The sequence below is a fragment of the Nicotiana tabacum genome, chromosome 13, assembly GCF_000715075.1.
Source record: "Nicotiana tabacum cultivar K326 chromosome 13, ASM71507v2, whole genome shotgun sequence".
In the NCBI taxonomy this organism is placed as follows: Eukaryota; Viridiplantae; Streptophyta; class Magnoliopsida; order Solanales; family Solanaceae; genus Nicotiana; species Nicotiana tabacum.
In genome coordinates this window covers 66,915,290-66,927,057 of record NC_134092.1, presented here as the reverse complement: position 1 = coordinate 66,927,057, position 11,768 = coordinate 66,915,290, and the positions used below count along the sequence as shown (strand labels likewise).

The following is an 11,768-nucleotide window of genomic DNA, read 5'->3' as shown; positions in this document are numbered from 1 at the left end:
ATGCTATTTGTGAGAAATGTTTGTGATTGTTTATCTTTAGTTTTATAATTAAAATAAGTAGAGGTTTATTAGTGGTATCGTTAAGTAATGTTAATAAATGATTAGCCTATATATTGATAATTACACTAAGTAGAAGTGTAATAGTTATAATTAGCTTATAGATTGATAATTACACTAAGTAGAAGTGTACTAAGAATATATCCTTAAGTAATGTTACACACTAGGTAGAAGTTTATTAATGGTACACATGACAAATATTGGTAATTGTTTAATTATTTTAAATTGATAACTAAAGTAAGTAAAAATATATTAGCAGTATTGTTAATTAATATTAATAATTTTATTAGTCAATTCATTGATAATTACATTAAGTATAGAAGTGTAATAGTTACAATTAGCTTATAGATATTGATATTTACACTAGGTAGAAGTGTACGTACTAAGGATATATACTTAAGTAATGTTAGTGATTTACTAGCCTATACATTGTTAACTATACAATAAGTTGAAGTTTATTAATGGTAAATCTTAGTGATTATTTAATTATCTTAAATTGTAACTAAAGTAAGTAAAAATATATTAGTGGTATCGCTAATTAATATTAATAATTAATTAGCTAATTTTGAAAATTACACAAACTAAATTTGGGAATTATATTAATGAATTTTTGTGAAATATTACACTAAGCAGAATTATATTATACAATTATATGTTAGGTTTTTGTAAAATATTAGTTTGATTTTCATTGATTAATAGTAATTTGTTAGTTGGAATTTAATTATTTGTCAATTTGATATTTTCTATAATAATACTTATAAGTAATTGATATATTAGCTTGAATAAAACGTGCACATTGGATAATTAGCAGAAATACAATAAAGAAACCCTAACCTTAGTCAATTTTCTTTTGCCCTCTTCTTTCTCTTCTCCTCCCTCTAACGGCGACCAACCCTCAGCCATCGTCTCTCTGTTCCTCCTTCCGACCAGTCATTGTCTCTCTCTTCCTCCTTCCGGCCAGCCATCGTCTCACTCTTCCTCCGCTCCCCAGTGACGACCAGCCCGAGGGACAGGTAATTTTTCTTTTATCTCCCAATTTTATTTCGATTGTTGCTGCTTCTTTTAGATTTTCGTCCCAATTTTGTTTAGGTTATTGCTGCTTCTTTCAATGGTTGCATTTTGGATTGTCGTCCCAATTTTAGATTTTCATCTAGTGATGTTCCCGTTAGGTAAAACGGAAAAATAAAAGTTATTGGAACTGAACACATCTGACATGTTTCTATGAGTATCCTCCTATTATTGGATGCTATTTGGTGCAGATTTAAGCTTTCTTTCTGTTTGTTTTTTAAGCATAGCTTGCTAATAATAGTGATTGATGTTCCATTTCTTGCTGGAAACTTTCTTACTTCTGGGTTTTTCTCTTGCGGAAAGTTGAAGCTATACACATTTTCTGTATCTCCCAATTAGTTGTATTTAGTGGTGAGGCTATTTCTGCTAGCAAGATATGTTTTTTATATGGATTGATCTGTTGATGCTGGTACTAACTAGTCAAGAAGAGAAATGATATTGTTCGTTGACGTTACAGGAAAGACCATAGCCAGAGATGCAGCATTGAACGCCATTCAATCTCCTTTACTGGATATTGGCATAGAGAGGGCTACTGGAATTGTGTGGAATATAACTGGCGGTAGTGATCTAACATTATTTGAGGTACCCAACTATTCTCTCTTGCTCTCACTCCCTCTCCACTGATACACTTATTAACCATTCATATGATGCACCTCTCATTGACTGAAAAAAGTAGTCATATATTACATAATGAAGAAAAGATTCTGCAGTAAAAGCCTTTTAATTTTTTCAGTGGACATTTTCTGTTGAAGATATGTATGACTGTGTGAATTTCCTTATGTTATTTCGTAGAAAGTAAATAAGAGAGAAGCTTTATTTAAAGGCACATGGGGTTTTTAGAAAATCAAATGGCCTACGCTATTGATATAATTCTTGGACATGATTTGTCTCGTATAGGAGTTTCTGTTGTAATTGTTATAATATTAAATGAGTAAGAATAATAAATTTGTTGTTTGTATATGTAGATGGAACATCGTATGTGGATGTACGATAGGAATCTTCCTAATCGGCGGGGTTTAAGAGATGAATTTGTACAAGGTGTTGATGAGTTTATTAATCATGCTAAGTCATTTAGCCAAAATAAGGGGGTGATTAGGTGCCCTTGTGCGAAATGCAAGTGTAGAAAGTGGTTGAAACTAGAGGATGTTAAGACTGATCTATATAGTAAGGGCTTTATGGATAATTACTATGTGTGGACTAGTCATGGAGAGACTGAGGGTAGTGATGGTAATATTTACAATCATAATTTGGATATTGGTGAAAGTAGTCAAGATCCTAGATTACATGAAATGGTTATGTAATCTAGTCACGGGGACTGCTAAGAGGAGATTGGTAATTATTTAAAGATCTCAGTCTTGACTTTTTCTAACATTACTTGAACTTATTAACTCTTTTTGTTTCATTTGCAGGAAGCTGCTCTTAAGAGACTCGCAAAATGTGATGTGGTTTGGAAGAAGACCCACACAAAAAGCAAAGTCGGGGAAGAAGCTTGGGTTGAGCCACGGGCTGAGGAGGCTTATGTAAGATCAAGATTAACTTAAAATTTCTTTTATAATGATTTGTTTATTTACTAAATTTCACTTTTAATGTAGAATCGGTATAAACAAGCATTGGAAGAGCTCGCTAGAAGTCAACCGACCGATGAGCAAGGCCAGCCAATCATGCCACCGGAGGAAGAAACTCTCCCATTTTGGTTGAACGTGGTTGGAGGCGTGTATAACGGTAGAGCATACGGCCTTTCCTCCGAGCGCAATTATCATCGCCTCGAGTGTGGACTACAAGGTATATACTTTTTTGTTAATAAGCTCTTCTTTTTGTTAGCTGTATTTCGGAGGCTGCCTTTGGGGATATGACACTGCCAATCTTCTTTCTGGCAAAGATTACATGCCTTTCACCAATGTTTGAGAACATTTATGAAGCAAATGTTTTACTATATAAAGTGCATAGTTGTGGAAAAGTCTATAAGCCATAGTACACTGTACTAACCATTCTATAGAAAAGGAGTTTGATTCTCTATAAGCTGTATGACAAAGGGACTATTTGAATCTCTTTTTTATTAATCTTATAATAAGAAATGAATAGAGTAAAAATTGACTCCTCCCATTGAACACCTGCACGAATTTCTCTCTTATCTTTGTTTGCATTTTCTTTGGAGAAGTCATAATTATCTGTTGTTATATTCATTACTTGGCTGGTGTTGCACTATTTTTAATTGCTTGTCTGAATGAATTTTTGGTTTTTTTTAGCAATAAGCAAACTGAGAATGTAGGTGAACTTAAACTTGTTTTAAAGAGTGATGTCAACTTTACACCTTGGATAGTTGTTTCTGTCTTTTTGGGTGTAATTTAAGAGAACAAAACAGTATATTTTCAAGCATATTAAGTTTAGAGAAAAGGCTGTTTCTTCTTTTGAGGGAAGGCCATAAACCAGAAACACTGTTTAGGGGTATGCATTGAAGAGGGGAAGATTCTAATGTATTTTTAATTATTGCCCTATTGCAAATTGTTCATATAGAGAATAAAACTAGACATTTGAAGTAGTAGAACAAGTTTTGGATCTGTAAAAAGATTTTTTTAAAAAGTGGCCAAAGAAATGAGACAGAACCCGTATAACAAAAAAATCCAACCAAATGGCTAAAGTAATCGGATTGGTAATGTAATTTATATTTCCTCCTTCAAGAAACATGAAAAGTTTGAAATATACTAGTACAATTTTATATATTACTACCGGCAAAGCTTACCTGCATTTCACTAAAGTTTGAGAACATATATGAAGCAAATGTTTTACTATATAAAGTGTATAGTTGTGGAATAATGTTTTCATGTTGTATAGAAAACTATATTTGTGACATCCGCCACCGGGCAAAGTGAGGACCTGAGGAGATGCGGCGAACGATTCAACAACTTTCTAGGAATTATGCGGATTAACGAGAAAAAAGAAAGCATGAAGAGAAGATTAGGACTGCACTTAGGAACGACATCGAGTCCCTCAAGGCTCAAGTGAACCACTTAATCGGCTTGTTTCGTTCTCCGCCAAAAAGCCACATTTATGAAGAGGATGAAAGTGATGGAAACAATATAAATGATAAAGATGAGGGGGAATCCGAAGATGAGGAGTGATTTTATGTTTGGTTGGATTATTGTTTAGTTGGATGTTTACTTTGAATATTACATTTTGAAGTTTGGTTGGATAGTTTTGATGTTTGATGGGATAATTTGGATGTTTGGATAGTTTATTAAGTTTTATTGTTATTAATTTGTGTTTTATTGTGGTTGCATTTCTGTTTCTATTGTAATATTCTGGCTGGCAGGTGGTGCGGCAAAAAATAAGTACTGCCTGTCAAAAATATACCAGATTTACTGAGGGTCTTACGACAGAGTCTGTCGAAAAAAATGTTTATTTGTCAATCCAGAATTCATACATACCAAGGGAGTCTGTCGGTAGATTTAAAACAATCTTTCAAATTTTGTTGAACATACCGACGTATATTCATCTGAAATGAATTTATTCATATTTTTAATTTTTAAATTACTAAATTAAAATTCTAAATATACCGATGGTCGGTAATAATAAATTTTTATTTTTAATTTACCGATGGACATCCGTCGGTATTGACATTATTGATATTATATTATTTTATAATATACCGATGGATATCCGTCGGTAAGTAAAATTATTTGTCCAAATAGTATCAGAAAGGTACCGATGGCTTTCTGATGGGGTCCATCGGTAATCACCGAGGGATTCCGTCGGTCGCTTATAACGAGAAAAGATTTACCTACGTACCACTTATCGATGAACTTCCTTCGGAAAAGCCTTGTTACCGAGGGATATCCCTCGGTAGTTTGCGTCGATAAACATGTAATTTTTGGTAGTGTCATAGCTTTTATATTAGGTAGTAGTTGTTGTATGTTGTCTATATTTGATTTGGTAGTCGTATACAGACATCTATTTCTCTTCTCTATTATTTCATATATCAAAACAAATTAATAAAAAGTAATAGTTCCAACTTTTACAAAATTGGGCCCGTGCCAGTGTAAAGTAAGAAAACAATTAATAGTAAATGTATAAATAATAAACATATATTTTGCATCCATAATTGTTATAAACATCAAATGTATGTAAGTCTTTGCCTTCCCACTTTGTTAATAATGCAAGTCCATATAGTAAAATTTCACGCCACGCCCTTTTTATACTTAGCTATTTAACATGAATCCACTTCTGTAAAACAATTTAACCTAAAACCACTTTGAGCAGACTTCAAATTTTCCGCCGCCTCTTTCATCCTTTTCTCCTCTTCTCCTTTAGCCCTTCTCGTCGAATAGCCTAAAATTTTGTGGGTCCATAAAAAATGACCTAATGAACCATAGTCATTACTTCATCATGACCGTTCATCATTTTTTTTTAGTGTTTTAGGGTCATAAAACAGGAATTCAGAATGATTTCTAATTTTTCTTGTGCACTAATTCACGCCATCTTGGTGAATTCGGGCGACGGGCTCGAAATCCCCTAAAAGTTTTGTGAGCCCATCATAAATGATCTAATGAACAATAGTTATCACTTCGCCATGATTGTTTCTCATTTTTGGCATTTTAGGGCCATAAAACATGAATTCAAGACGATTTCTAATTTTTTGTGTGCTAATGTCCACTCCATCTTCATGAATTTGGGCAACGGGTTACGAATCACCTAGAATTTTACTGGCCCATTAGAAATGACCTTATGAACAATAATCAATATTTCGCTATGGCTGTTCCTCATTTTATGTCATTTTAGGGCCATAAAACAGGAATTCAAGATGTTTTCTAATTTTTGTGTGCTAATGTCCACACCATCTTCATGAATTCGGGCGACGGACTCCGAATCTCCTAAAATTTAGTGTGCCCATTAGAAATGACCTAATAAACAATAGTCATCACTTCGCCATATACATTCTTTATTTTTTGGCATTTTAGGACCATAAAATATGTTAGGTAGTGTTGTCGGGCTTATATGGATTGGGGTAACATGGGATCACCCATGGTTATGTGTATGGTGAGGATGTATAGCGATTTGATGGCTTTGGAACGACTCTTGGCACGTTCGAGGACGAACGTATGTTCAAGTGGAGGAGAATGCAATGACCCGACCGGTTATTTTGAGCTTTAGCGTTCCATTCAGTGGTTTGAGACTTTGAGTATATTCATATTATGATTATAACTTATGTATATGATTGTTTTCAATTTTTGAGCGGTTCAGGATTAATCTCTATGACTAGGTAAGCCTAACAGTAATAATAACTGATCAGATATTAATTAACAAATTACTGAAAGCAACTGAATAATAGATAAAAATCCTCCGAAAACAACATCTCAAAATACACGCTCCATAATCGGTGGAACTAAGTCATAAGCTCTACAAATTACAACTAGATTACTACTACATCAATGTACGAATGAAAATTCAATAGAAAGTAAAATAGGGAAGGTAACTCCGAGGCCTGCGGACGTGGGGCAGATATACCTTGAAGTCTCCCGAGCAGCAGCTACAACAATCTTCTAATGACCGGCACGAGCAAACATACCTAGATCTGCACAAAAAGATGTGCAGAAATGCAGTATGAGTACACCACAACGATACCCAGTAAGTATCAAGCTTAACCTCAATAGAGTAGTGACGAGGTCAGGTGCCAGGTCAAGACACCTACTAGGATATAAAATAGACAGTACGAAATTTTAATACGAATATGAAATGGAAAGTGAAGAAACAACTAATACGGAAAAATAATAGCAAGAACTATTACCGGAAATCGATAATAGAAATAACATAAAGGAAGCAACTAAAGTGCTACAATGATCATGTACGGGCAACAACTGCTTGAACAAATAAGAAATGATACAACAAGATATAATTTCCATTAAAAACACCTTGCAACATGAAACGTAACGCAAGAATCACAACGAGGTACCGCCTCGTGTATAATAAAATCAAAACCGAGGTACCGCCTCGTATAATCAAGAATCACAACCGAGGTACCGCCTCGTATTTACTTTTCTCTATTTAAATCATAATCTTTCCTTATACCGCCGCGTGAGCCTTATATTTGAAAAGAGGTTTTGAAAACGGTTTTTCCGAAATAGATACATGCACTTTAGCCCACCTTATGACTCTGCGTGGCTTCACGTAGTTCTCCTACAAGCAACACGAATATAAGTCCCACCTTATACCGCCGCATGCACATCAACCCAAGCCTTATACTGCCTCATGCGCATAATTATCAGAGCACAATAATAATTTTTACCACAAGTGACCATATATCACAACTTGCCAGTAACAACAATTTCAATATTTCCACAACAATAGCACATGGCTCTAACACAACGTATACAAGAATATCAACAACAACAATGGATGAGAAATGCTCAATAAGATAGATGTTTCAACAATAACCAACATCGCCTCAACGTATTAACGACTTCCACAACTTCAACACCAAATAACTAGGCAATGAGAGAAATAATATATAACCACAATATTAGGTAAGACTAACTTCACAGTAAAAGACAATGAGTCTCAAATAATGGAAATCAACAAATAAAGGGATAACATGAATAATTACTTAAACAATGATAATTAACAATGAAGAGATAGTATGTAACAATAAAGGAGACAACATGTTCAACTAAAGCATGGGAGCAATTTAGCAAGTAGGATGCAGAACAAATACTAAACAAGTCAACTAAGACATTTAAGGATAGTCTAACACAATTAAGGATAATTTGACTATGAGAATTTAGAACATAATATGGCATTTCAATTAAAGCATGGAATTAGTCTAATTAGCCTAAACCGGTCAATTACTACGTACAACCCGTGTACCCACTCGTCACCTTGCATACACGGATTTAACTTAGCACAATTGAACCAACAATACCAATCTTAAGGGGTAGTTCCCCCACACGAAGTTAGGCAAGACACTTACCTCAATTAGGCCAATTCAAAACTCGAAAATAGTTTTCCCCTTACAATCCGCCTCCACACGGCTCAAATCTAACCAAAATGGACTCAATAACATCAAACAATGCTAGGGAATTCAATTGCAATAGATAAAGTTAAGATCTTTATACTTTTTTTAAAAAGTCAACAAAAGTCAATCTGGGGCCCGCCCGGTCAAAATCCGGGTCCAATGGTAGATTCCGTCTACCCATGACCCCACGAGTTCATATATGTGATTAGTTTCAAAATCTGAGTCCAAATCGACTCTCAAAACTCAATTTCTTATTGTCCACTTTGATTCACATGATTTTGATGTTTAAATCTAAGACATGTTGATGGAATATGATTAGAAATAGATTAGAATTACTTACCCAAGGTTTGTTGGTAAAAATTCCCTCTCCAAATTATTTCCTACCGAGTCTAGGGTTAAAAAATGAGAGAATAAGTTCAAAAATCCGTCTCCCAACCCTTTAACCAGTTGCATATGTCGCATTTGTGAACTCTCGCAATTGCGAACCAGGGCTCGCATTTGTGAACCCTGACAGACTTAGCTTACATCACAATTGCGATACTGTAACGACCCGACCAGTCATTTTGAGCATTTGCACTTCGCTCAGTGGTTTGAGGGCATGAGTAGCTTCGTATGATGTATTATGACTTGTGTGAATCGTCGATTTTGATTTTCAGGTTATTCGAAATCGATTTGGAAGAATGAATTTTATGACTTAAGCTTTAAGTTGGAAGAGTTAACCAAGTTTGACTTTTGTGAATTTGACCCTGGAACGAAGTATTGAGGGCTCTGTTAGGCCCGGATGGTGATTTTAGACTTGGGCATATGCTCGAATTTGCATTTGGATATTTCTAGAAGGATTCGGCACTAATTGGCGAAAGTTGAAAATTTGAAGGTTTGGAAAGTTCATCAATTTGACCAGGAGTTGACTTTGATGAAATTGGGTTTAGATTGTGGTTCTGAGAATTGCAATAGCTTCGTTATGTCATTTGGGACTTGTGTGCAAAATTTGAGTTCATTCCCAGTTGATTTGATAAGTTTCGGCGCGAGTTTTTGAAGTTGAAAGTTGAAAGTTCATTTAATTTTCATTTGAGGTGCGATTCGTCATTTCAATGTTGTTATGTGTGATTTGAGGCCTCGAGTAGGTCTGTGTTATGTTATGGGTCTTATTTGTATATTTGGACGGGGTCCCGAGGGTCTCGGGTGAGTTTCGGATGAGGTTCGGACCATTTTGTCGCATGTTGCATTTGGCTAAGGCTGCTGGTTCTGGTGTGGCCGCATCTGCGGACAATTTGTCGCAGAAGCAACTTTGCAGATGTGGGGTCTTCTTCGCAAAATTGAAAAGAGATAGCTGGGAGTGAGGGTCGCAGGTGCAGGTGCATGGGCGGATCTGCGCGATCGCAGATGCGGTTCAGTGTGCGCAGAAGCGCGATCGCAGAAGCGAGTAGAAGATCGTAGAAGCGATGGCTGCTGGTTCAGGGATTCTTCGCAAAAGCAAAATATTTACCGCAGAAGCGGGGGTCCCAGATGCAACGAGTTCATCGCAAATGTGATGAAGCTGGGCAGAATGTTTTAAATTCGAGGGTTGGCATTTTTTATCACATATTGTGCTATAGACTTCGGAATGGGGCAATGTTTTAGGCAATTTTTATCACAAGGATTGGGGTAAGTGTTTTATACCCGGTTTTGATTATATTTCGCGATTCTATCTTCGTTTTTGGTATTTGGATTAAGAATTGTAAAGAGAAAATTGGGGAATTTAGCCAAAAGTTTTATAGAGTGAGTTTTTGAGTTTTGAACATTGATTCGGAGTCTGAATTGGAAGAAACTAGTATGGTTGGAATTGTAATTGAATGGGTTGTCGGATTTTATAAGTTTCGTCAAGTTCCAAGATGCGGGCCCGAGTTGGATTTTTGGGTTGATTTTGGGCTTTTTATTAAAGATTCGGCCTTTATTGATTGGGTTTGTTTCCTTTTGATTAAAGATTCGACCTTTCCGAGACTTGGTGTCATGCCCCAACCTCGGGGAGCACGACCGGTGCTCAACCGAGTGAACCCGGTCGAGCAAGCCTATTAAACCTTTCCTACCCGACTGATTCATAACCCAAAAAGGGATCGCATCACCATTTGTAAAACCGGGGAGAGATCAGTTATATAAATATATAAACGTTGCTAGTTCATTTTCCTTATATACATTATGCCATAGTTGAGTTTCCAAAATACAACTCGATCCAATGACCACCCCAACATACATACATGACCCACATAAACGTCTACAGAGCCTCTAAGAGTACAAAAGAGCAACATGATAATGCCGGCAATAAGGCCCTGGCTATACCTCAAAATATGAAAACTTATACAAAAGAAGGACAACATGACCCCTTGGAGAAATGGGGCTCACCAAGACTGCGGTGAGGGGAGAAGGAGAGCACCACCTATCTGCGATCGGCACTATCTACGATGGAACCACCTACATCCATTTAAAGATGTAGCGCCACCGGCAAAAGGGACGTTAGAACTGTCGAATAGTACTAGTATATAAGGCAAACACCAATCTTAGCAGAATGAACAGTGAAACAAAGAGAAGGCAGTCATAATAATCAACAAGAGTTTCATAGAAATACAAAGAAAACACCAAGGGTCACGTTGTTTCCAATTCAATCTTTCCATCTTTTTAGATTAATAATCTTTCAATCTTTTACACGGAGTCCGGTCTCGGCCCGACCGGCTAAGCCATCTCAAGTGAGACATATCCATATCCACAATGTAATTCAATAATCCCAATACAAATGCCACCATGTGTACAACATGGCGTCCGATCTCGGCCCGATCGGCTAAGCCATCTCACTTGAGACATAACCTCTTTCAACTGTCCACTCAATTCACATTTCTTTCCCATCTTCATTACATGGCACAAACAGCCTCATTTATTAAGTAGTTCTTGGCACTTGGGCACATTTTACAATTCAAGTCTTTCCCTTTTTATTTGTTCAAATAACATCATCATTCATGTCGATAAGTACCATCACATAAGGCATTTCACACATAAGGGAAGGAGCTTGGAAAATCATAATTACGTTCTCAAATAGCATGATGACATGGTAACCATCTAAAACAATTAGGGAACATGAATCTTTCAATCAAACACACTAAGGCAAACAATAAGTTAGAACTTACACCAATTATTCGGACACCAGGAGTTCGATTTACTTACACCAATTATTCGGACACCAGGAGTTCGATTCTAAGAAGAAGAGAGTTAGCCATACATACCTCAATTGTGCTTCTTTAGACTCTACAATTATCCGGAACCCTTAGCAACCTCAATTTATTTTTGCAATATACAAATTGAACCCAAAATTAGGAACACGTTCATGGTTCTAGTTCACTTTTTATTTTTCCCACACTCTTTATTACATGCATGCAAGATGAACAACCCTCATACCCATGGACCATCTTATTAATACCCCATTATAGCTATGTTTGAAATTAAGAGTTGGGGTGAAGAAGTCCTACCTTTTGGATGAAGAATTTGGTGCTCTACTTTAATATTTCCAAGTTTTGAGTGATGGTTGAAGATTAATTGATAGGAATTAGGCCCTCCCTCTAGAACCCTTTCTCTCATACACTAGAAATATCAGAAATGAGCTTCAAGATAG

The 11,768-nt window shown here is 36.0% G+C and overlaps 1 long non-coding RNA gene across 1 annotated transcript; it reads left to right on the top strand.

The window, feature by feature from the left end:
• The first annotated feature begins 859 nt into the window (after positions 1-859).
• Positions 860-4,391, top strand: LOC107819952 (uncharacterized). The gene is made up of 5 exons (XR_001655817.2): positions 860-1,070; positions 1,583-1,707; positions 2,535-2,645; positions 2,718-2,907; positions 3,958-4,391. It is a non-coding gene; the product is annotated as an uncharacterized LOC107819952 (long non-coding RNA).
• The last annotated feature ends 7,377 nt before the right edge of the window (positions 4,392-11,768 follow it).